Source organism: Tursiops truncatus, chromosome 14 (genome assembly GCF_011762595.2).
Source record: "Tursiops truncatus isolate mTurTru1 chromosome 14, mTurTru1.mat.Y, whole genome shotgun sequence".
NCBI classification, from domain to species: domain Eukaryota; kingdom Metazoa; phylum Chordata; class Mammalia; order Artiodactyla; family Delphinidae; genus Tursiops; species Tursiops truncatus.
The window spans coordinates 60,582,575-60,607,569 of record NC_047047.1 but is presented as its reverse complement, the minus strand read 5'-3'; the positions used below and the strand labels follow the sequence as shown (position 1 = coordinate 60,607,569).

Sequence of the window (24,995 nt, the reverse complement as noted above, 5' to 3'; positions counted from 1 at the left end):
CCGTAAGCTATGGCCGCTGAGCCTGCGCATCCGGAGCCTGTGCTCCGCAACGGGAGAGGCCACAACAGTGAGAGGCCCGCGTACCGCAAAAAAAAAAAAAAAAAAAAAAAGGCAATGAAGCAAAGGCCTGAGGAGTGCACCAGAGGGAGGGAGAGCAGAGTGTATCATTGTGAAGTTCTGATGGGGGTATTTGGTTTCTAATGATAGCGATGATTCCCTATGGTATGTAGGTACAAAGAATCAGAATCAAAACAAAACCTCATGAGTCCTCCTATCTAGAAAAAAAAATCTAATTTTGATTAAATTTATATGCACTACAAATTAACTCTGAGAAAAGATATGTTTGAAATTTTGTATATTTTCTTTTTCACAGAGACACATTTAAACCTGAGAAAGGGCAGACATGAGCGGTCCACAATCTATTGGGCATATACTACACTGAGTCTTCCTCATGCCTTTCTTCCAGATGGCTGAAGGGTTTCCTCAAAGGTTGGCTTATCCTGCAGTCTACTCTTAAGCTCTGGCTAGTCCCATTCCACTTTTATTATTCTCCCTCTGTTATTCTTCGTTCTATCACAGTCTCAGTCCCACATTTATCTGTCCATTCCCAGAATACCTGGAACTTCGCTTTGGGTGACCAAATCATCCCACTTTGCCAGGGACTGTCACAGTTTGAGCTCTGAATGTCTCACATCTCAGGAATGAGTCCTTCTTTCTAAGTCGTTCTGGAAATTTACATCTTTCTCCTCCAAGCCCAACCAAGGGACTACCTTACTTCATATTTATTCCCTCAACAGTTTCCTTCATCTAAAAAAAAAAAAAAAAATCACTGCCCAATCTCTTCCCAAACACACACACGAGTTTAAAAATATATTGAGAATGAATGCCAAGGTTTTGCTTCATTGAGATTTGGCCTAAATGCCACTCTCCTCTTTGCCCTTTTGATATAAGCTAGAACTTTACTGGAAAGATTTGCTTCAATCTGCTTGGTGTCTGTGTCTTGCATCTTTGTGTTCCCAGGTCAGTCTTGTGCTTAGTAGGTGTTACACTTTCTTTGGCCCATCTTACTAAGTTTTTCACACTCTCAGATAACATTCACTTGCTGGCTCAGGCTTGCCTTGGATACTGAGCCAAACTAGGAGTGAAAGTACATATTTCAATAATGCCACTCCACTTGATTTCCATGTAATGGAACATGGAATTAAGTCACACTTCATATTGTGGAATATACTGGTCCAATGATAATTGCTCACCTTTTGTATGTGACCTGCTTTTTCCTCCTTTAGAAGATTTTAAAAGATATTTTCTTTGTCCCTACTATTCTGAAATTTCACAACTATGTCCTTTGGTGTGGGTATTTTCCCATTCATTGTGCTGGACACTCAGTGGGTCTTTTCATTCTGAAAAGCCATGTCCGTTGATACCTTTTTATACCAGTTTCCTATTCATTTACACATTCTATAATATCTCTATGTTTTAGAATAGTTTATTGTTGCTATACTCTTTTCATTATATATGACATCCTGTTCTTTTTAATGGATGCAATATTTTCCCGTATTAAGATGACCATAAAATATAATGCATTTATTTAATGTTCATTTTCATCTTTCTAACTATCAAAAAACTTTATTAGACTACACCTCACAATGCCCTTAATTGTTTTAGTTATAAATTATCAACTGTACAAGTTAAAAAATAAAAGATTCACTTTATGAATGTTGAGACTATGGCAACATATAATTAAATGAAATTTATTGAAGTTGTTCAAAGCACTGTGGAAAATCTTCTTTCTGGCCTCTGATTGTCCAGCTTCGGAGTACTGGTAAAAACATAAAGCAAACCTAATATATTATATGTTTTGTATCTGCCAAATCATAGATCATCCTGAAAGAGCCAAACTTTTTTTTTCCCAGTCCATGGAAGTCAGTTGAAGAACTGATATGCTTTAATCCTAATCAGTGTTTGAATGAAAATACAGAGGGAAAAAAAAAAAAACTCCATATAGGAAAACTTTTTAAAATAATAAAAGAATAAAGAGTGATCTTAATCAATTAGAAACAAGCCAAAAGCCAAATGAATTTTAAGTAAAATAAGTCCTTGGGGATAAAACCAAATTAAAAAGTTCTTAATGGCACAAAATTTCTTAGACATGGACAGGAAAACAATAATGAGTTGTCATTTGAATTAATAACAAAATATCTTCTCTATTAACAAAAATATACCACACTACGACTGAATGACATGAGAAGTCACTTCTACGTCAATGTTCAAGCTGAGAGTAATAGTATAGAACAATTAGTCCAAATCTTATTTTTATAGAGAGGCAACTGAGATCAAATGAAAGAAGGAACTCACTCAGCTCCTCACAAATAGTTAATGGCCCATGCAACAAGTATGTTGTTGTTCCACAATCAAAATCTTTAGCCTTTTTATTCCTACAAACTCCAATGTTTTTTTCACTATGGTAATTGGTCCTATAATTGAATATTTAATTCATCTACAGTTAAACTCTCTAGGTGAGAAATAATTGACAAATTCTAGTTATGGCCCATATAATTTAATCTTCAATACAATACAGTTTCAAAAAGAGAAAAGAAGATTCTAGATCTATATGTTTTAAATAAAACATCATTTAAAGTAGAACACGAGGTAGTACAGAAATGAACAATAGAAACAAGAATTTAAAAAAAAAGAAAGCCAAATATTTGTGGGATAATTAGAGGAATTAGAGTTGTAAGATCTAGAGAAGAGAATATTAAGGGGTGGCTTTCTACAGTTAAAAGACAGATCTAGCCTATTATTCACCATCTTCATTGAGATAAAATATAGTTAGAGCAAGGAACAGATGCAACCAAGAAGCAGTTCTTGAGTACAGAGTGACTAATGTCTGGCCCAGCACCTAGTGAGTGAAGTAAGAGGGTATGGTAGATGAATCCCTAGAGTTTGGGGGTAAAGAGACTAACAGTTATCATCCTACTCTTACTTGAAATTTGTTGGCCAGAGATCTAGCAGCTAAACCAAGTGACCGATTTGATATGTTAATACCACAAGGCAAGCTGCCTCTCCCAGTGAGAAAAATAACATGTTCAATTCTTCCAAGTTAAAGGCTTACTGTAATGATTAAGCACACAGACTTAGGGGTCAGAGTGCCTGGGTTCAAATCTCAAGCTTCACCACTAATTATGTAAATTTAGACAAATTACTTTAAGGTGACTTGGGGTTTCTCATATGTAAAAGGAAGAGATTTTGGTACCCATTTTTTTAACAATTGTTAAGATAATACTTAGGAAATAGCAAATTAATATTATCTTCCAAATATCTGAACTCATGTCATCTGACAGATTCCAATATTATTCTTTAAATAATTATTGAAAATATCAAGATAAAAATACAGATGTTAAAATTATCTATTAAGGGTATCACCAGGTTAATTTAAGGGAGAAAAATATAGCTAAAGTTATTTAACAGCTTTGAATACATCTGAATGTCACATCAATTGGGCAGTGGTCAATACTTGGACTAAATTCTAATCAAGAGGCTATTAAGTTAGTGAAATTTTGAAATCGCATAATTGGCATTTGTTTGCTCTGAGTAATGTTGTACTCTATTCACATGAACATTGGAGAGGCAGTTTTCCAGTCATTTTTATTAGAAAACATGAGGCAAGACCATACCCCTCTAAGCATAAAGTTCTACAAATACTCATAGTGTAAAATCTCAAAGTATAACTTGTTTCCAAATAGCTGAGTCTGTTGGCTGCCAAATGAACTTACAGTTGAAACAATGGAAAAAGCACAAAGAACATAGAATTTAGACACAAAAAAGAGAACATCCAGCAAAATGACTTGGTAGCTAAACTCACAGTAATGAAATGTGAAAGTCTTAAATTTATTTATGGCAAGCATCTCAGTCAAGACTTCAATCTGTAAGTATGGTGAAAAGACTATAGAGCAAGAAAAACAGAGAGCAGAGTCTCAGCTAATAAGATATCCCAGTCAGTTCTGTGATAATGAGATATATGTGTTTCTGAAAATCACTTCATTCAGAGAAATTCTGCAATAAAAACCATAGGTCTGAGGACACCTTCAAGATGGCGGAGGAGTAAGATGTGGAGATCACCTTCCTCCCCACAAATACATCAGAAATACCTCTAAATGTGGAACAACTCCTACAGAACACCTACTGAATGCTCACAGAAGACCACAGACTTCCCAAAAGGCAAGAAACTCCCCACGTACCTGGGTAGGGCAAAAGAAAAAAAGAGACAAAAGAATAGGGATGGGACCTTGCACCTCTGGGAGGGAGCTGTGAAGGAGGAAAAGTTTCCACACACTAGGAAGCCCCTGCACTGGCGGAGATGGAGGGTGACGGGGGGGGAAGCTTCAGAGGGCAGCAGTAGGGATGAAGAAGGCAAAGCAGAGAGATCCCTGCACAGAGGATTGGTGCCAACCAGCACTCACCAGCCTGAGAAGCTTCTCTGCTCACTCGCCAGGACGGGTAACGGCTGGGAGCTGAGGCTCCGGCTTCAGAGGTCAGATCCAAACGAGAGAAAGGGAAAAATTCTCCCAGAAGCCTCAGGAGCAGCGGATTAAATCTCCACAAACAACCTGATGTACCCTGAATCTCTGGAATACCTGAATAGACAACAAATCATCCCAAACGTGAGGCAGTGGACACAGGGAGCAACTGTGGACCTGGGGTTTGCTTTCTCCATCTAATTCATATCTGGTTTTATATTTATCTTAGTTTAGTATTTAGAGTTTATTATCATTGGTAGACTTGTTAATTGATTTGGTTGCTCTCTTCCTTTTTTTATATATATATAGATATATATTGTTTTTTCCTTTTTCTCTTTTTGTGAGTGTGTATGTGTATGCTTCTTTGTGTGATTTTGTCTGTATAGCTTTGCTTTTACCATTTGTCCTAGAGTTATGACTGTCCATTTTTTTTCTTTTTATCATTGGTGTATGTTTTTTGTTTGGTTGCTCTCTTCTTTCTTTCTTCTTAGTTATTAATATTTCATTTTTAATAATTTTTTATTTTGATAACTTTTATTTTATTCTTTCTTTCTATCATTTTCTACCTTCTCTTCTGAGCCGTGTGGCTGACAGGGTCTTGGAGCTCCGGCTGGGTGTCAGGCCTGTGCCTCTGAGGAGGGAGAGCCGAGTTTAGGACACCGGTCCACCAGAGACCTCCTGGCATCACATAATATCAAACTGCGAAAACCTCTCAGAGATCTCCATCTCAATGTTAAGACCCACCTCCACCCAACGACCAGCAAGGTACAGTGCTGGACACCCTATGCCAAACAACTAGCAAGACAGGAACACAACCCCACCAATTAGCAGAGAGGCTGCCTAAAATCATTATAAGGTCACAGCCATCCCAAAACACACCACCAGATGCGGTCCTGCCCAGATGAAAGACAAGATCCAGCCTCTTCCACCACAACATAGGCACCAGTCCCCTCCACCAGGAAGCCTACACAACCCACTGAAACAACCTTAGCTGCTGGGGGCAAACACTAAAAACAAGGGGAACTATGAACCTGCATCTTGCGAAAAGGAGACCCCAAAAACAGTAAGTTAAGCAAAATAAGAAGACAGAGAAACTCACAGCAGATGAAGGAGTAAGGCAAAAACCCATCAGACCAAACAAATGAAGAGGAAATAGGCAGTCTATCTGAAAAAGAATTCAGAGTAATGATAGTAAAGATAATCCAAAAGCTTGGAAATAGAATGGAGAAAATACAAGAAATGTTTAACAAGGACCTAAAAGAACTAAAGAGCAAACAAACAATGATGAAAAACAAAATAAATGAAATTAAAATTCTCTACAAGGAATGAATAGCAGAATAACTGAGGCAGAACGGATAAGTGACCTGGAAGATAAAAGAGTGGAAATAACTACCGTAGAGCAGAATAAAGAACAAAGAATGAAAATAATTGAGGACAGTCTCAGAGACCTCTGGGACAACATTAAATGCACCAACATTCGAATTATAGGGGTCCCAGAAGAAGAAAAGAAAAACAAAGGGATTGAGAAAATATATGAAGAAATTATAGTTGAAAACTTCACTAATTTGGGATAGGAAATAGTTAATCAAGTCCAGGAAGCACAGAGAGTCCCATACAGGATAAATCCAAGGAGAAACACACCAAGACACATATTAATCAAACTATCAAAAATTAAACACAAAGAACAAATATTAAAAGCAGAAAGGGAAAAACAACAAGTAACATACAAGGGAATCCCCATAAGGTTAACAGCTGAACTTTCAGCAGAAATTCTGCAAGCCAGAAGGGAGTGGCAGGATATATTTAAAGTGATGAAGGGGAAAAACCGACAACCAAGATTACTCTATCCAGCAAGGATCTCATTCAGATTTGACAGGGAAATTAAAACCTTTACGGAAAAGCAAAAGCTAAGACAGAGCTTCCCTGGCGGCATGGTGGTTGAGAGTTCACCTGCCGCTGCAGGAGACACGGGTTTATGCCCTGGTCCGGGAAGATCTCACATGCCATGGAGCGGCTGGGCCCTTGAGCCATGGCAGCTGAGCCTGCACGTCCAGAGCCTGTGCTCTGCAACGGGAGAGGCCACAACAGTGAGAGGCCCGCATACCAAAAAAAAAAAAAAAAAGCTAAGAGAATTCAGCACCACCAAACCAGCTTTGAAACAAATGCTAAAGGAACTTCTCTAGGCAGGAAACACAATAGAAGGAAAAGACCTACAATAACAAACCCAAAACAATTAAGAAAAGGTAATAGGAACATAGATATCGATAATTACCTTAAATGTAAATGGATTAAATGCTCCAACCAAAAGACATAGACTGGCTGAATGGATACAAAAACAAGGCCCATATATATATGCTGTTTACAAGAGACACACTTCACACCTAAGGACACATACAGGCTGAAAATGAGGGGATGGAAAAAGATATTCCATGCAAATGGAAATCAAAAGAAGGCTGGAGTTGCAATTCTCATATCAGACAAAATAAACTTTAAAACAAAGACTATTACAAGAGACAAAGAAGGACACTACATAATGATCAAGGGATCAATCCAAGAAGAAGATATAACAATTGTAAATATGCACCCAACATAGGACCACCTCAATACATAAGGCAAATACTAACAGCCATAAAAGGGGAAATTGACAGTAACAAAATCATAGTAGGGGGCTTTAACGCCCCACTTTCACCAATGGACAGATCATCCAAAATGAAAATAAATAACGAAACACTAGCTTTAAAAGATACATTAAACAAGATGGACGTAATTGATATTTATAGGACATTCCATCCAAAAACAACAGAAGACACTTTCTTCTCAAGTGCTCATGGAACATTCTCCAGGATAGTTCATATCTTGGGTCACAAATCAAGCCTTGGTAAATTTAAGAAAACTGAAACCATATCAAGTATCTTTTCTGACCACAACGCTAAGAGACTAGATATCAGTTACAGGAAAATATCTGTAAAAAATACAAACACATGGAGGCTAAATAATGCACTACTTAATAACCAAGAGATCACTGAAGACATCAAAGAAGACATCAAAAAATACCTGGAGAAAAATGACAATGAAAACACTATGACCCAAAACATATGGGATGCAGCAAAAGCAGTTCTAAGAGGGAAGTTTATAGCAATACATTCCTACCACAACAAACAAGAAACATCTCAAATAAACAACCTAACCTTACACCTAAAGCAATCAGAGAAAGGAGAACAAAAAACCCCAAAGTTAGCAGAAGGAAAGAAATCATAAAGATCAGATCAGAAATAAATGATAAAGAAATGAAGGAAACGATAGCAAAGATCAATAAAACTAAAAGCTCGTTCTTTGCAAAGATAAACAAAATTGATAAATCATAAGCCAGACTTATCAAGAAAAAAGCGAGAAGATTCAAATCAATAGAATTAGAAATGAAAAAGAAGTAACAACAGACACTGTAGAAATACAAAGGATCATAAGGGATTACTATAAGCAACTATATGCCAATAAAATGGACAACCTGGAAGAAATGAACAAATTCTTAGAAATGCACAACCTTCTGAGACTGAACCAGGAAGAAACAAAATATAAACAGACCAATCACAAGCACTGAAATTGAAACTGTGATTAAAAATTTTCCAACAGGGCTTCCCTGGTGGCGCAGTGGTTGAGAGTCCGCCTGCCGATGCAGGGGACACGGGTTCATGCCCTGGTCCGGGAAGATCCCACATGCCGCGGAGCGGCTGGGCCCGTGAGCCATGGCCGCTGAGCCTGCGCGTCTGGAGCCTGTGCTCTGCAACGGGAGAGGCCACAACAGTGAGAGGCCCGCGTTACCATAAAAAAAAAAAAAAAAAAAAAAATTTCCAACAAACAAAACCCCAGGACCAGATGGCTTCACAGTTGAATCCCATCAAACATTTACAGAAGAGCTAACACCTTTCCTTCTCAAACTCTTCCAATATGTATATATCTAACTGATTCACTTTGTTATAAAGCAGAAACTACCACACCATTTTAAAGCAATTATACTCCAATAAAGATGTTAAGAAAAAAAAAGATGAACCTAGGGGCAGGACAGGAATAAAAACGGAGACATAGAGAATGGACTTATGGACACAGGGCGGGGGAAGGGTAAGCTGGGATGAAGTGAGAGAGTGGCATGGACATATATACACTACCAAATGTAAAACAGTTAGCTAGTGGGAAGCAGCCACATAGCATGGGGAGATCAGCTCGATGCTTTGTGACCAACTAGAGGGGTGGAATAGGGAGGGTGGAATGGAGACGCAAGAGGGGAGGAGATATGGGGATATATATTTATGTATAGCTGATACACTTTGGTATGAAGCAGAAACTAACACACCATTGTAAAGCAATTATGCTCCAATAAAGATGTTAAAATACATAAATAAATAAACCAAAGGTCTTATGCAAAAAAAAAAGAAAAACAATGAGGCTAGAGGCACACTACTCTAAAACTTCCTCAGTGAAACAATGAAAAAAGAAAGATAAGGATCTAATGAATTTGGTAGAATCGTTTTACACATGTTAAATAGTTACACATGTTAAAATATATAAATAAAAAGGGTATTTTATTTTGAAAAGGACCTGACTTGTGTACAGGGGCAACAGAGAGGTTGCAGCTTGTGTATTATTGTGAAGAGGTAGGAGGAGGATTAAGAGAAATTGTAGGAAACGTTGCAGTACAAGATTCAGTTGGGTGTGGTGGAACTTCTCTTTTTTGTCCCTTCCTTCATCCTAATGCCTGGAATATGGCTATCCTGGCCAACATTCTAGATTGGATTAGAGTCTGGGTCCCTGAAGAGCAAATCTCTGGGTGGCCTCCCTGTGGACTTTTACATGACCAATAAAAAGCTTATTTTTTTAAAGTCACAATTATTTTTGTTCTCTTACTTGCAATTAAGGTCAATCCTAACTGATACAGACTTCCTAGATAAATCCTATTTCTATTTTTTCTCATTTTTAATACATTTTCATCCTTTTTACCACATTCTATAAGAATCACATGAGGTGGGGGACAGAAATGGAGTGATGTGGGTCAAAGAGCACAAATTTTCAGTTGTAAGAAGAATAAGTTCTGAGGATCTAGTGTACAGCATGGTAACTATAGTTAATAATACAGTATTGTATACTTGAAACTTGCTGAGAATAAATCTTAAGTAGTCATATGCACACAAGAACATAGTAAGGAAAAAGAGTTACTTATGTAAGGTGATGGACATGTTAATTATCTGGATTTTGATAATCATTCTACAATCATACATATACAATTGTATATGTATATCAAATCATTACATTGTATAATTTCAATATATACAATTGTATTTATCAGTTAAATAAAGTTAAAGAATCACTTGGATCAATCTTCCAATGCATGATGTAATTTAATTTTAGCTGTATCCTTTCTATTTAATCCCTCTGTTTCCTTTTTAATTTCATTATCATGTTTTTTTTAATTCCCAAGACTTCAAATTTTCTTTTTCACTGAAGTCTGTTATTTTATTCTCTCACAGAGAATACTAAGTATGCTTAAATTTTCTTCTTTTCCTATGTTGAACTTTTTGTCTATGATTATTTCTTAATTTTGTTGAATTTATTTCTCTTAGGTTTCCTTACATGCCTGGTAGCTCTTACTGAATGTTCCAATGTTTAAAATATCATCTCAGATACATTAAAAAACCCAGGCTGTGAAAAAATGTTCTGATTTAGGAGTCCTATCTCCAGAGGCTATGCAGTGGGGCACAAGGCAGAACTTGTGGCTGGTTTAGCATTTTGTAAGTGCATGAGAATATTTTGTCTGCCCGGGAAGGGGAGGCTCCCGTTCTTCATGGTAAGCATAAGTTATCTGGAAACTTTCTCCATACCAACTCCATAACTCTTATAATCTCTTGTGAGAATGTCTAAATTAGAATGCCTTATTCATGCCCCCACCCCACCCTGAGGCCAAAATTAGGAAAGCATGGGAAAGATTAATGAATGGACATTTGTCGTTTGTTTTGCTTCACCTAGCATCTGAACTCCTATGTTAGACGTTTCCACTCAATGAGTCTTGCTGAGGCAAAGAATGCATCCCTCTATAAAATCTGAGACTGTAGGGATCTGATTTTCTAGTTATCTGACATAAGCTCTGCCAATCAAAATGCATCTGTGCCGGATCTGATGCTCTAAAAGCAAAAACCTGTGCCCATGCCTGAGTGTCCTAGAACAGAAGTGGCTCAATGGCAAATCATTGTGATTTCACCTGAATGAAGAATGAGAAATTCCATAATAAGACCACATCTGTGGCTTGGATTTGGTTGCTGCTCCTGGCAGCCCAGCCTTCAGTCTAATTCTCCAGCCTTCCTGCAGTTCTTGAGACACCCAAGCCCTTATCTGCTCCACCCAGAGTAGGCATTTTTTCCTTACAGTTAAGAACCTGATTAATACAACTGGCATGACTATGTCACAGCCCTTTAATTACCAAGCAAACCTCATATGGCCTCCCTCTCTAAAACCTACTACCTCTAGGGAAAAAAAAAAAAGTAGTTTGGAAAGCACCTCTTCTTCCCCAGTAGCACTTTTCATCAATCTTTCATTTCATCATCAGCCTGATATCACATGTTCTATTTCTTAAAAAAAAAAAATGCATCACTGTTCTGATTTTTTGATGGTTCTTGCCCAGCTTTCTAAATTCCTTTCTATCCCATTTTCTTTTCTGTATGTTTCAGTGAGATTTGAGCTGGTAGGAAAAGTAAATCATGTATTTAGGAAGCCATATTGAACTGAAAGTTTATTTCCTACATTTTCTTCTTGCTTCATTTTTAAGATAATGACTGCTATATGTGTATTTTAAATATACATATGTATGTTTATATATCTGTGTGTGTGTTTGTGTGATCTATAGGTCATTTGAAGAGTTTCTAACTTAATGATGATGTTAGGAAACAAGCAGGGTCCTCAGTAACACATCTTATTGCACACATCTGCAAACCTTTATCATCTTTATGGATGTAGTCAGGTTGCCTTCTACTTGTATTCATTGTCAATCATCAAAGTAAATATTCCATCTCAACTTATGCCACAAAGCTCCTCATCTGCTTTCAACTGAAATAATCTACAATGTGTTTATTCTCTCTCTGTTTGTGGGTTCGCCTAAATACCTGTTTGAGATGAAATCATGAAGTTTATTATGGTGTCTGTTTACTATAGTAAAATTGATCTTTCCTGATTATCAGGCCCACCAATAAAATCATTACCTAGCTTTATTCAACACTGTGGTCCATTTAATTTGGAATCATGTGCTATGAAAAAGCTTGAATAAAATGAATGAGTTGTAAACTGGACCCTACTTTGAATGTAGTTAAGTCCATTTTAAGTGGATTTACTTAAAGCTGGTAAAAAGAATCTATACTTGCTAATGTAAAGTTGTCAACACATAGCAGATGCCCAATCATAACTCTTGTGTGATTGATGTTCTCCCTCTCCCGTCCCCCACACACAAAAAAACCCCTCTAATTTACCTTTTTTTTTTTTAATGTTCAGTGCTTGTACTGGGTTTTCATAAGATAGGGCACACCTGCATATATTTATAACAGCTGAATTTTCCAGCTGCCTCAACATCACATTCCCTAACGTTGCCCCTAAAAGCATTCTCTGTTTCTGTTTCCTTTACCTTTGCTGATTTTCTTCTGGTGAACTAACATTTCTCAGGCACTTCTTTCAATTTATTTTAAACTTCTGACTCTACTCTCTGAATTTTCCTGCTTCTCTTTAAACTCAAGTCAGGCTGTCAACACCACTTACTGAATGCCTGCTGTGAAGAGATACAAAAGGAATCAAGGCAACATTTTCTTTCCTTGAAGAATGTAAAAATCTACTGGGTGAGGCAGAACATACATTCCCATTAAAAGTGTCAAAGTATCCTAAAATAGCCTGAAATAAGCATGTATTAATTTAGCATAACCCTTATGTGAATTCTGAAAGAATGCAATCTTATTTAGTACTAAGCAAGATTGATTAACAAATTCCTTCAGGATCTGAACTTTGAGTCTCAAGCCTTTAAGACATCATGCCTCCTTTTATAAGAAATATTGTATGATAGCCCTCACTGTCCTGAAATAAAATTAATAGATGATAAACTCTTCCAATACACATAATTTCAGAGAAATTTATACAATGCCTTATCTGCAACATAAGAGAGGATACAGCAAAAATAATTTATAATCAAATATATATTTCAAAATATAAAATCAAGCACATGTACACTAGCAGACAAAATGAGATAGAGTCAGATGCTGGTCCTATATGTGACAACTACAAATGTGTCAGTGACTTGAAAATCAGGAGAGACATGGCTGTTTGAAGAGTGGTTTTCCACAGTGGTGACCAACTCTTGGTCAAATTCCAAAGGAAAATAAATCTTCCCTTGGTTTATATTGTGGGTTACACTCATGTAAAAGTTTAGTGTGTATTAGAACTGTACAAAAACACTTGTTTCCTCTATGTAAAAGAGTTAAATTCCGGTCTCAAATAATTAGAAACAGGCTTTTCATTTACATGAATTACCAGTGGCTAGTCAAATATGGTGAGGATTAGGGACAATTCTTTATTGTCCAAGACTGTCCTCACCCTGAAGGATGTCTAATATCTTCCTGCTCACTACCCTGTCCAATCATGTGACAACTCAAAGTTTCTCCTCATATTTGCCAAAGCATCCCCTGGGGATGGCACTACTTCCATTGAGTATAACTAGAAGTAGAAAGAGGACAGATCTTCATTGAGAAATGGGCCAAGCATTTCAGTGCCTTCTTTGTTCCATCCCACTGGTTCTTAAACCTTATTGGTGTCAAAACCATATGGAGAAACTTCTGATTTATCTAGTTAACACACTTAACACACACTTAGGTAGTGCTTACTATGCCTAAACTGTTATAAACACTCTCCAAATGTTATCTCATTGAATCTACTTAACAACCATTTAAGGTAGGCACTATTACTACAGATTACAGATTAGGAAACTGGGCGGGGGGGGGGCATCAAGAGCTAAGTGATTTACCCAGGTCACACAGTTAAGAAATATAGAAGCCAAGATTCAAATATATTGATGTTTTTGGTTTCAGGGTAACTGGTAAGCACTATGCTATACAATAGACATAATCCCATCCTTGATGATTTTTATTCAGTACATCTGGGATAATGACAGAGAAATCTGTCTGTATTTGAATAAGACTTTCACACATAGTGAGAAAGGCACTGACTGGCATTTGGAAACCACAGCACTATACCACCGCTCAACTGGGAGTGACAGGAAAAAGCCTTATCTGGTCAGAGTCAAATCTTTGTGTCAGAGTATAATGAGAAAACAAGGAAGAACAGTAAATTGAGGACTATTCATGTGGAACCTTGGGAGCCAAGCTAAGGTACATCACTCCTATAAAATGGTCAGTAGGGAGCTATGTATTGTTCAATAGAATGAAATATATTAAAAACACAGCATCGGAGGAAGAGTATAAATAGCATTAATAAGTATAATAATGTTGTAAGTATAACACATTCAGCAACACATAAAGATAATAAATCTGAAGCTGGAGAAAGCACATTAGTTTATACACACTATGTGAAAAAAAGTGACAGTATCATCTAACTAGCTGTTGAATACCTTTCAATTATGAGCCTTACAAACCAGTTAGATAATTGTGGGTCACAGATGGATAGACACTGGGAGTTAACTGAAAGTTAGAAGGTAACTTTGAGAGCATTAAGCCTGGAGACCACAAACCCAAACACCTATAAGATCAGGCAGACAATGAAGCAGAACAGTTCTAGCACAACAGGGAGTAGTGGGGAGGGTGTCAAACTAGAATGTGCATGGAGGACATCATCACTCTGTTGCGGGCAATTACTCATATAATCATGCTAATCCGATATTGGCAGATGCTCTCTTTTAAAGAGAGGCAAGATATTCAGATTTTTAATCAAATAATTCACATTTTACCATGTTATGCTCAAAGATATTTTGAAAGTTTTATCAATTAATTTGTTGAAATGTGGATAGAGTGTAACTTTTCACCTCTCCTAGATTTTATAATGTAACCAAAATGACTGATAGTGCCTTTAAAAACATAGGGACTTTAAAGTATTGCTGGATGCTCTTTTACTAATTTCTCACCTATGCCAGGTTCAAAAAAAAAAACTGGTTGTTCCACCTACGGTGACCCCTGCACTTGTAATGACTGGTAATAAAGTACATGATCTAGGAGTCATAGTTTAGGTCCAGAGCCATGTTTCCCATTTATTAGACACACTACATTCACCAAACCACTTAAGCTTCTGTGCCTACTCTGTAAATTGGAGATTATTTCCTAATCCATATTTCTCAAGAGGTTGCTATAAAAACCAGATGAAATAAATAATGTATATTAAACCTACTGAACCCTGCACAAAGGCAGTACAGTGAGAATATCATTGAACTAGAAATTAGGGGATCTAGTCAATTAGTAGTGGTTTTCTAAACTTCAACTGAGAAGGATGATCTAGAGCAATGACCTTTAATAGAAATGCCATGTAAGCCACATATGTAGCTTTAAATTGTCTAGAGTCCACACTGAAAAAGGAACAAATAAAATTAATTTTAATATAATTTATTTAACCCAATGTATCTAAACTATTACCATGTCAACATATAATCAATATGAAATTATTATTGAGATAGTTTACATATATCTTCACACCAATCTTTAATGTGTATTTTACACTTACAGCATGTTTCAATTTGGATTAGTCACATTTCAAGTGCTTGATGGTCACAGGTGGTAATGGCTACCGTAGTGGACAGCACAGATCTAGATAATGACTAAGGTCGCCTTCAACTCTCAACGTTGTTACCTGTCTCATTATTATAAAGCTCATTATGCCTCAGTCTTTTTAAATGGCTTAAGCATAAACCTACATCATGATGAATTAAATAGTCTTTAACATTTTTTTTTAATTAGGAGTTTAAAAAGTTTATCTAAGCCACTCTTCTCTAGTTCCACAGTAAGAGAAGATACTAAGAATTACAGTATATAAACAACATCCTTTGGTATATTTAAAACTGACACAGTCAAAAGTAAAATTTTATTAAACAGAAAACTTATTCAGCCCTTTCATTGTATAGAAGGGGCACACACAATTTCACTCATGTGAGCAGCTTGCCCTATTTGTTATCAAATCAACTGAATGCCAGACATATAACTGAATTTTGAAATCATCAATCTGCTCTAGGAGATATCCACCATTGCACCTGCACAAATAATTTGTTTGGTGCGGATAAATCTATCAATATGGTGATGAAGAAAGATGCGTGGAAAAACTTTCCAATTTTTTTTCAGATATACTGAACTATTGCCTTCCTTTTTGAACACCTTAGGGAATTTCTTATAACATATGGTGAGATCTCATCAGATTCCTTAGATAACAGAACCTTAACCATAAATGCAGGCAGGTAGTTAGTCATTAATTCAACAGTTCAGCTTTCAGCCAGGAAAGTACGATGGAACTTCCTGATGCCTAGAAGATATGATTCCAGAGATTTCCCCTTGGCCTTCTTTAGGGGAAATTCTTAAATCTATAAGCATTATATCTGAGTTACTAACAATGCTCTAAATTTAACATGTCACACACAGAATGCTGCAGGACCACAGCATTAGCACCAATACAAAGGGCACTATTTACATTTTATTCCACTGAGCCCACTGCCAAGAGGGGCATAGCTGGGTGTTTGCAACTTGGCAGCCTTAATGGGCTGTGTTTCTCCTAAGAATAAACGTGTCTCAACTTAGAATTAATCAACATAAGTTATTCAGTTTAGCCATCACCTACACATATTTTCTTCTGTAAATTCTCTAAGTACACATTTATAACCACTTGTTTTGCATTTCCTATTTCTCCATCTGAGAGTCCTCTTTCATTATTTAGCAAAGAAGCTCCCACTCATCATCTTCTACAGGTTATTCAAATAATAAAGCATCTTCTTTCTTTTCCCTGCAGATGCTGTTTGAAATATAAATATCAGAAAAAAATAGCTGGAGATAAATTATCCATAAAATGACACTTCTTAGCTAATCACATATTTGCAAATTTTATTATACTGTTTCTATTACAAGTAAATGAAGCAATCTTGTAGAAATTTATTATGTGTGTTCTACCAAAGAAAACATAAACTTCACTTTAATTATCACTATTATTAGCATTATTAAAGTCCATATCATTTAATTATATAAATTACATATGTTTCCTTTGTATATTTACCATAAAGCATGATTCAAAGTTGAGTGTGTGTATAGTCTACCATTAGTCTAAAAAACCATAATTAATTTGAAGTTGAAAACCTCACCCAAAGTTATATAAGAAAACAATAGCAACATTAAGGATCGAGATTGGATCTAAAATTTCCATTAAGAAAGCCTCACTTCATAGAATGTGAAAATTCTTTAATAAAGGCTATGTATGTGTACAAGAGAGTGAGGGAGAAGACACAGAACAAAAAAGATCCCCTACCTCATTCTTTTGCTATAAATCTCCACTTGCCCATGTTGAATTCAGAGCTGAGCCCAGTTCTATACTAACATCTCTTTTCCATCATTGTTATTGCTCTTGAGTAAAATATGCGTTACTGCTTTAACTACTACCCAGTTCCGGATTTTTTTTTTTTTGACACAAGGAGAAAAATTAAATGCATGTTATAAAGAGAAAGGAATCAATCTGAAAAGGTTACATACTATACAATTCCAACTATATGATGTTCTGGAAAAGGCAAAACCATGGAGACATTGAAAAGATCATTGGTTGCCAGGGGCTGAGGGATGGGATGGATGAATAGACAAAACACAGTGGAATTTTAGGGCAGAGAAATTATTTCTGATGATACCACAATGGCAGACACACGTCATAATACATTTGCCAAAACCCGTGGAATGAACAACACCAAGAGTAAACCCTAGTGTAAATAATGGAGTTTGGGTGAAAATGATGTAATGTATGCTCAACAATAGTAACAGATGTACCACTCTGGGGCCAGATGTTATCTTTTTTTTTTTTGCATCCCTTCACTTTCAACCTATGTGCATCCTTAAAGCTAAAGTGAGTCTGACATCACCAAAAGCTGCTTTTTTAGTGAGCTTCTGACTGCAGGATCAGCTTTTATGATGTAGACAAAAGTTGGGCAATAAGAGTAAAATCAGGTAACGTCATTTTCTTGCATATTTTTCAGGGAAGAATTTGGGATAAAGAAAGTAGGACATATAGTAGTTGAGCATTAATTCTCTGTTTTAGATGGCTTACACTGACATATAAAAAGCCCATAATAAAGTATTTTTTAATATTAAATATAGTTTAATTTTAAGGTCTTTCATTTCAGTCAAAAATCCATAAACGTAGATTAGTTTGGACTGTATGACAGAGGAGACAATAAAACGTGTTCTCAAATACATGCCAATACATTTTCTTGAAACAAAACCTCAGCAAATGAGAATTTCCATACTGTGCATGGGAATAACTAAAACCTTTATTAGATATGGTTTCCAATAACAATGTGAAAATTGGAATTATCAATTCAAAGAGTAGTGAAGTTTGAAATTTAAAAAAGTAGACTAGATATTAGGTAGGGGATAAAAGGTAAAGGAAGACAAAAATGTTTAATACTATTCAGTTTTGAAAAAGTTTTGTTCCTTTCAGATTTCTCAGAAGCCTCATATATGTAGTCTCTAAATAAAGAAAATTTTGCATTGTGTGTCATATAATAAAAATAAATTTAAGGATGTACTCCAATTTTATATTATATTTAGACATAAAGATATGAATTATATACATATGCTAGCTTCTAATACACCTTCTTCATCCTCTGGGTTGCATGCTTCCCATTCTGGAAACAACTGGCTTATCCTATCATGTATCCTCTCTCTACCCTCTCTACTTATGAATTATTCCCATAAGTATTTAAATATACTCAAGACTCTCTTACCATTTAAGAAATGAGACCAAATTCCTTGATCCAAATATTCCCCTCCAGCTACAATAAGTTTTTTTTCTCTCTTGAGTTATCTAATTTCACTGTGTCCGTTTCCTTATCTCCCATCCACTCTTTATTCCAATCTGTTCACAATATCAAAACCACTCTCATCAAATTAATGACTTTCAAATTGTTCAACTCAATGAAATTTTTGATTAAATAACACTTGATCTCTATGCAGCATTTGATATTCTTAAGAATTCTTCTTATTCTTTCAATGATCTCTTTATTTGGCTTCTAATATATTTCATTCTCCAGGTTTGCCTTCTATCCCTCGGGTTACTATGGTTCAGACTTCTTTGCAAATTCATCATTCTCTAACTGAACTGTACACATGGGAGCTCCCTAAGGTCTAGTTCAATGGCTTCCAAATTTATATCTCTAACTAAGACCCTCCTCTGAGACTAGATACTCATATTAAGCATCCTACCCATCTTTTGCTCTTGGGTATCTTAATAATACCTCAAACTTAACATCACTGAGGCCAAATACAAAACCTTCAGTATAAACTAAAATCTGCTTGTCTTTTAGTGTTCCATAGCTCACTAAATGAGACTATTGGTCATCTGACTGAGCAAGTCTGGATAGAAGAGTCATCTTTGAATCGTCCCTAAATTTCTCTTGAATTCATTCATTTGCTCCTCTCTATACCCATTCCATATGCTCTAGTCCCACCTAACCCACTATATAAGCATCTTTACTGATGTCCCACCATTTGCTTGGCCCATGCCACCATGTCTCAGAGATTTTTTACCCTGAAGCTAAAGCAAACCTAATAACTTCAATGTAACCTGATTATATTCCTGCTTAAAATCCTTCAGTGGTTCCCCATCACACCTAGAATAATGACCAGACTCCTCAGTGAAATCTCTAGTCCCTGTTTGTGCTGGGAAGACAATCTTTCAGCTTCATGCTATATTCTTTGCCCCTAATATTCTGTTTTTTAGTAATCCTGTCCTTTTTTTTCCTAGACATCACCATACAACCACCAGGCACAGAGCCTTTTCACATGCTGTTCCCCGTACCTGGAGTGACAAGTCTTCCTCATTCCAACCCACATATTGCTTTCTGAACTCCAATTCATCCTCTAGACCTTAGCTCAATAATCTCTTTCTTGGAGAAAGTTCTTTGATCCCTGAGTCTACAGGAGGTTCCTTGGTTGTACACCTTCACGAGATTGTTTCTTTCCTTTAGAAAATTTATCAAAATTTCTTATTATGTATTTGTTTTATGATCATATTTTTAATTGCTGACTTCCTCAGTCTACTGTAAGTTCCAGGAATGCATTTCTGTTTCTACTCACCACTGTATCTCCAACGTTCAGCTCATAATAAGGTTCTTATTTGCTTTTAAACTGTAATATGTAAATTTGTAGAACATGAGTAAATGATATGTGAAAGAACACAAATTGACGCTACGTAAAATTACATGCCAACACACCATCTTATGCAACACTACATAACGTTTTATTGTTTAGAAACACTTACTAAGCAAAAACAAGTTCAGAAAGGTAAAGGTAAACCTACAACTCATAAAGCTGAAGTTAATAATAGCTTTGGACCAAATAAGCACTTTCCTTTATTCCTAGGAGTGCAGATTACTTCTATTGCACCTATAACCTAAGTTATAACCAATTTTTAAATTGCACAAAGACAATGAAAACCTAGCCAACAACAACAACAAAAAACTGTCTAATTTAAATTCTAGTAGGGATTTAGCTTAACTCACAGAGTTTTCCTTTACCACTATAAATATGGGAAAGTCGTTCTAGCCAGAATTTACCACTGGGTCCAGAAAATTTTTTACAAGAGCTATCAAATATATGTTTTGAGTAAGTTTTCTTTCAGGCTCTGTTAGAAAAGAGCCTCCCAAAACAGTGGTGGGCTAAAACTCTTTCTCTTACTTTGGTTTAATTAGAATCTCACAATTGCCCACCCTCCACACTTCCAGAGGTAACCTTTGCCAAAAGCAGGTGCTCTAAGTTTAGTGTTAAATGTTAAAGATGGACCCTCGAGTCCCTTAGCATTGAATACAGAATAAAAATAAGTGCCACTAGTTAAACAATAATTTGATTGTTAACCAATGAATGATCTGATATATATTTTTTAACACTGTCTGTAGTTTACACAATAATCACTGATAAAGAGTTCAGTGTACAGGTGAGAGATTCTCCAAACATAGGGAACTCTACCTGTGGTCATACAGCAGAAATACAGCCAGATGGATAGATAGAATATGAGTTTAAAATGGATTCAAATGTCAACAGCTAATAAAAATAGACAATATGAATATCAGACTAGAGAAGAAATGAGGATCAACATTGGCGAAGGCCCAAACCAAGCAGATAACAAAAGAATAGCACTGTGAATCCTAAATGAGGTAGACTCTACAACTGCCCCCCTTCCTAGTGACAGCATTATACAGCCCCACAGATTGCACTGAGCCTTTAGCATCTGTCTGTGGGCACATCTACTTTCTTGTTCCATTGTCATTCTGGGCCATTTGACTTGCCTTGGCCAATGAAATATGAGCAGAAGAGACATTTGCCTATTCTAAGCATAGGCTTTACCAACCACTGCATTCTTTTGCTGGCACTCTTGCTCTTTTCTCTGCCACGAGATGGAGAGGTCAAGATTAGAGGCTGCTTCTTCAGCCTGGATTTTGGAATGAAGGCAACAGGACCACACTAATCTGTGACCAACATAGCCACAGTAGTCTACAAGCACCATTAATAAGAAATTCACCTCTGCTCTGAATCAGTGAGATTTAGAAATTGTTACTGTAGCCTTACCTAGTAGTGAATGCAAATGATACATTAAGCATCCACCAGTATTACTTTTTGGTGTGTCATCTGGAATCTTCACCACATCAGGATTGGAATCTTAAGAAAGTCAGGTAAGGATGGAAGAGTATTTGCCATGGACAAGATTTTGTGCCAAAGGCCAAAGGAAAGATGACAGTTTTTGCATCGAAGGAGTTTAGCTTCTATTAGAGAGAAATTTTATGAGGTCACTAGACTGTAAATGGAGACTGCTCAAAGTAAAGGGGGAAAAAAAATGCCAGGGGACCTTAAGAGACTCACTCTTTCCAGAAAGAAATTATCAGAAGATATTTCATAGGAAAATTAGAATTTACTTTGAACTTTGAAGAAGGGTAGGATCACCTCCTATAAGTAAATAGGAGGAATATTCACATTTCTGTAAGTGTAAGCACATAAGCAAATGTACATTAGGAGGAAAGCATAGGTAAAAATGTGTAGGAGTGAAGCTTTCAAATAAGAGAGGACATTAATACTGGAAAAAAAAGGTCACACCATATTGTGTAGAGCCTTGAATGCCAATCTATAGAGTGGCAACATTGAGTCTTACCAATAAATTCTTATAGACACCTGGAAATGACATCAAAAAGTGATGGTTGTAGCCCCTACAATACCTCTAGACAGAAGTCTAAATAGAATGGTCAGATTTCACTTTCCTTGTCTAGAGCCACTACCCAGAAAGGAGAAACTTAGCTCAGGAAACTCATACACAGCATGGTATTGCAAGAAATCTATTGTGTATTTATTTAGGCAATCAGCTAATGCTTCTTCAGAATCACAAAACTCCACTCTCCAGTGTAGTTCTCTTTGGTAACCTGCTGTTTTAAATGCCCAGGAAGGAGATGTAGCAATATGAAACCATTATATACAGCACCTAGACTAGATGTGACTATATATGTTTTTAAATGGAGAATTTTAAGTAATATTTGGCAAAAATATATACTTTTTTATGAGTTACTTTAAGCTGTAATTTCATAAGGCAATTATTTGATTTAGTAAGCCTTTCTCTATTGCAATTATCTTACCTTCTCTCTGGAAAATAAATTAGAAGAAAAAAAAAGATTGTAAAAGTGCAACTTTATGGATGAGGTTTCAAACTCAAAGAGTATTGTTATTAAATATTATGGTTACAATTTCTAATGCTAAAAGTGTTTTCCTCAATGGAATGCTCAATGAGTGTTAAAACAATATTGCAATGCTAATTTAAGCTGAATACTTCTTGCATTATTTTTATTTGAGGTCACAGCTTTAATACTTCATTAACATTCTAATAATATTTACATGTGTACATTATAAAAACCACTATAAGGGCTTGAGTTACTATGAATTTTCATGCATCTCTTATTTAGAAAATCTCCAGACTGACGCTAAAATGTTAGCTCGGAAATAACTGATTTGAAGGCATTTCCTAGATGAGAGTGCTTGGAGGACTGATTCAAAACCATTTTATAATCAAGCAAATCTGTATCTACATATGCAGTATTAAATGAAGAATAAAACAATTTTCCAAATAATTCAGGCAAAATTTCATTTGAGATGTGCTGTCTGTTAGTTTGGTTTGCTGGTTGGTTGGTTGGTTATTTTTTGTGCTAAAATAACATTTAGCCTGAATTCCGCCAAAGGTACTAATCTATAGTCATCATTTTGCATTAGATATGTAGACACAGTACCTATGCTAATTATATTTGTGTGTAGAACAGGAAAACTTACAAATATAATCTCAGTAATTTTCAAGAGCCTCTTATCATTATACCTGTATAACAATGCCAAACAAAATATTTTGTCCAGATAAATACAGTATTTACAAAGGACCAATTTCTTAGGAAATTCAATTCACAAATAGTTATTGAAGCTGTACCATGGAAAAGGCACTACACTCGGAACTATAACCAGAAAGAATCTAGAAGTATTTAATATCTATTTAAGGGGCAAAGCCTTAGCACCTCAAGCCAAGTTAAAATTAACATTTTTCAAGCTAAATCCAAGACTGATCAAATCACTCATGTATTTAAATCCCTTCAGTGAAATTCTGCTGTTCTTGTCCCCTGCCTCCCTCTTCACTTTCATGTATAGCCACTCCAGGGGCTGGAGAATCTGTAGATTTTGAAAATTTTTCTACATACACAATCATACATCGCCCCCTAATATTAAGATTTATATTTCTTCCTTCTCAATCGTTATTCATTTTATTTCTTTTGTCTTCCTGCATTGCCTTATTTTAAAATTATAATATGTAAACAAAACATTCAGAAAATCCAAAAAGACAAATAACTTAACAAATGGCCAGCATCGGAAGCTCCAAAGTTCTTCTTCTGGATAATATTGCCCTTCCTATCCTCAATGGTAATAATGCTACTGAATATTCTGCAATTCACTTATTTGCCTTCCCTTATGGTTTTACTATCAAATTGTTCACCTCAAAACACTGTGGTTTACTAAATGGGAAAAGAATTTGAAAAAGAATAGATATATGTATATGTATAACTGAATCACTTGGCTGTATACCTGAAACTAACACAACATTGCAAATCAACTATAAAATCCAATATAAAATTAAAATTAAAAAATAAACATAAAAAAACACCGTGGTTTAATTTGTTAATTTGTTAAATGGAATCAAATAGTTATTTTATACCCGGCTCTTTCATTCAACATTATGATAATTATTCATTTTTTTGCATGTATCTGTATATACTGAAGTCTAATATTTTTGGATGAATATACAATAGTTTGTCTACCCATTCTAATGTTGATGGAAATTTGAGTGTTTCCAATTTGGAGCTCTAGTGAACAGTCTTGCTATGAACAATCTTCTACATTTTTCCTGGGTGACTTATGTGCATATAGGAGTGGAATTGCCAAATCACATAATATGAATGTTTTAAGCATCTTCCAGATAGTGTCCAGCTGCATTCCAAAGTAGTTATTACCATTTCATATTTCCACCATCGATTTATGAAAGTTTTTGTTGCTCCACATCTTTACCTATACTTGATGTTTTCAAATTTTAAAAAAATTGCCAATCTAGTAGTCATAGAGTGCTATTTAGGTTTTTTGTTTTTACTTTACATTTTTAATTCTTCTTTCACAATAATTATACATTTATTTTGCTGCAATATTGGAAGTACGGGATGATAGCATGCAGCCTTCTCTTTTCTGACCACCAAGGAAATGCTTTTCAGGTTTCTCTGATAAGTATGATGATTGCTCTAAGTTTTCTTAAATCAGTTCTCTCATTTCCCTAGTTCATGAATTTCTAGCATAACTAGATATTAAATTATAGCAAATGCTTGCTCTGCATCTAATTGGATAATCATATGATTTTTCTTCTTTGTTCAGCTAATGTGGTGAATTACATTACTTCATATGTTAATATAAAACCAACACTGTACCCTGAAATGAATTTAACTTAATTGTGAAATATTATTCTTTTTAACTATAGGCAGATTTTAATTACTAATATTTTATTTAGGATTTTAATATCTATGTCCACGAATGAGATTTATCTATAATTTTTCTTTTTTGTAAATTTTCTAGGTCTTAAAACCAAGATCATACTGCCTTCAAAATATGATTGAGAAATTTCTGTCCTTTTTAATGCTGAAAAAATTTGTATAAGAATTGGAAT

At 35.7% G+C, this 24,995-nt stretch overlaps 1 long non-coding RNA gene across 1 annotated transcript in view; it reads right to left on the bottom strand.

Moving 5' to 3' along the window:
- Positions 1 to 533: 533 nt before the first annotated feature.
- The window catches only part of LOC141276396 (uncharacterized), a 245,760-nt gene continuing 221,298 nt past the window's right edge, over positions 534 to 24,995 (bottom strand). The window contains exon 4 of the long non-coding RNA XR_012325894.1: positions 534 to 807. This is a non-coding gene — a long non-coding RNA (uncharacterized lncRNA). The remainder of the gene's footprint in view (positions 808 to 24,995) is intronic.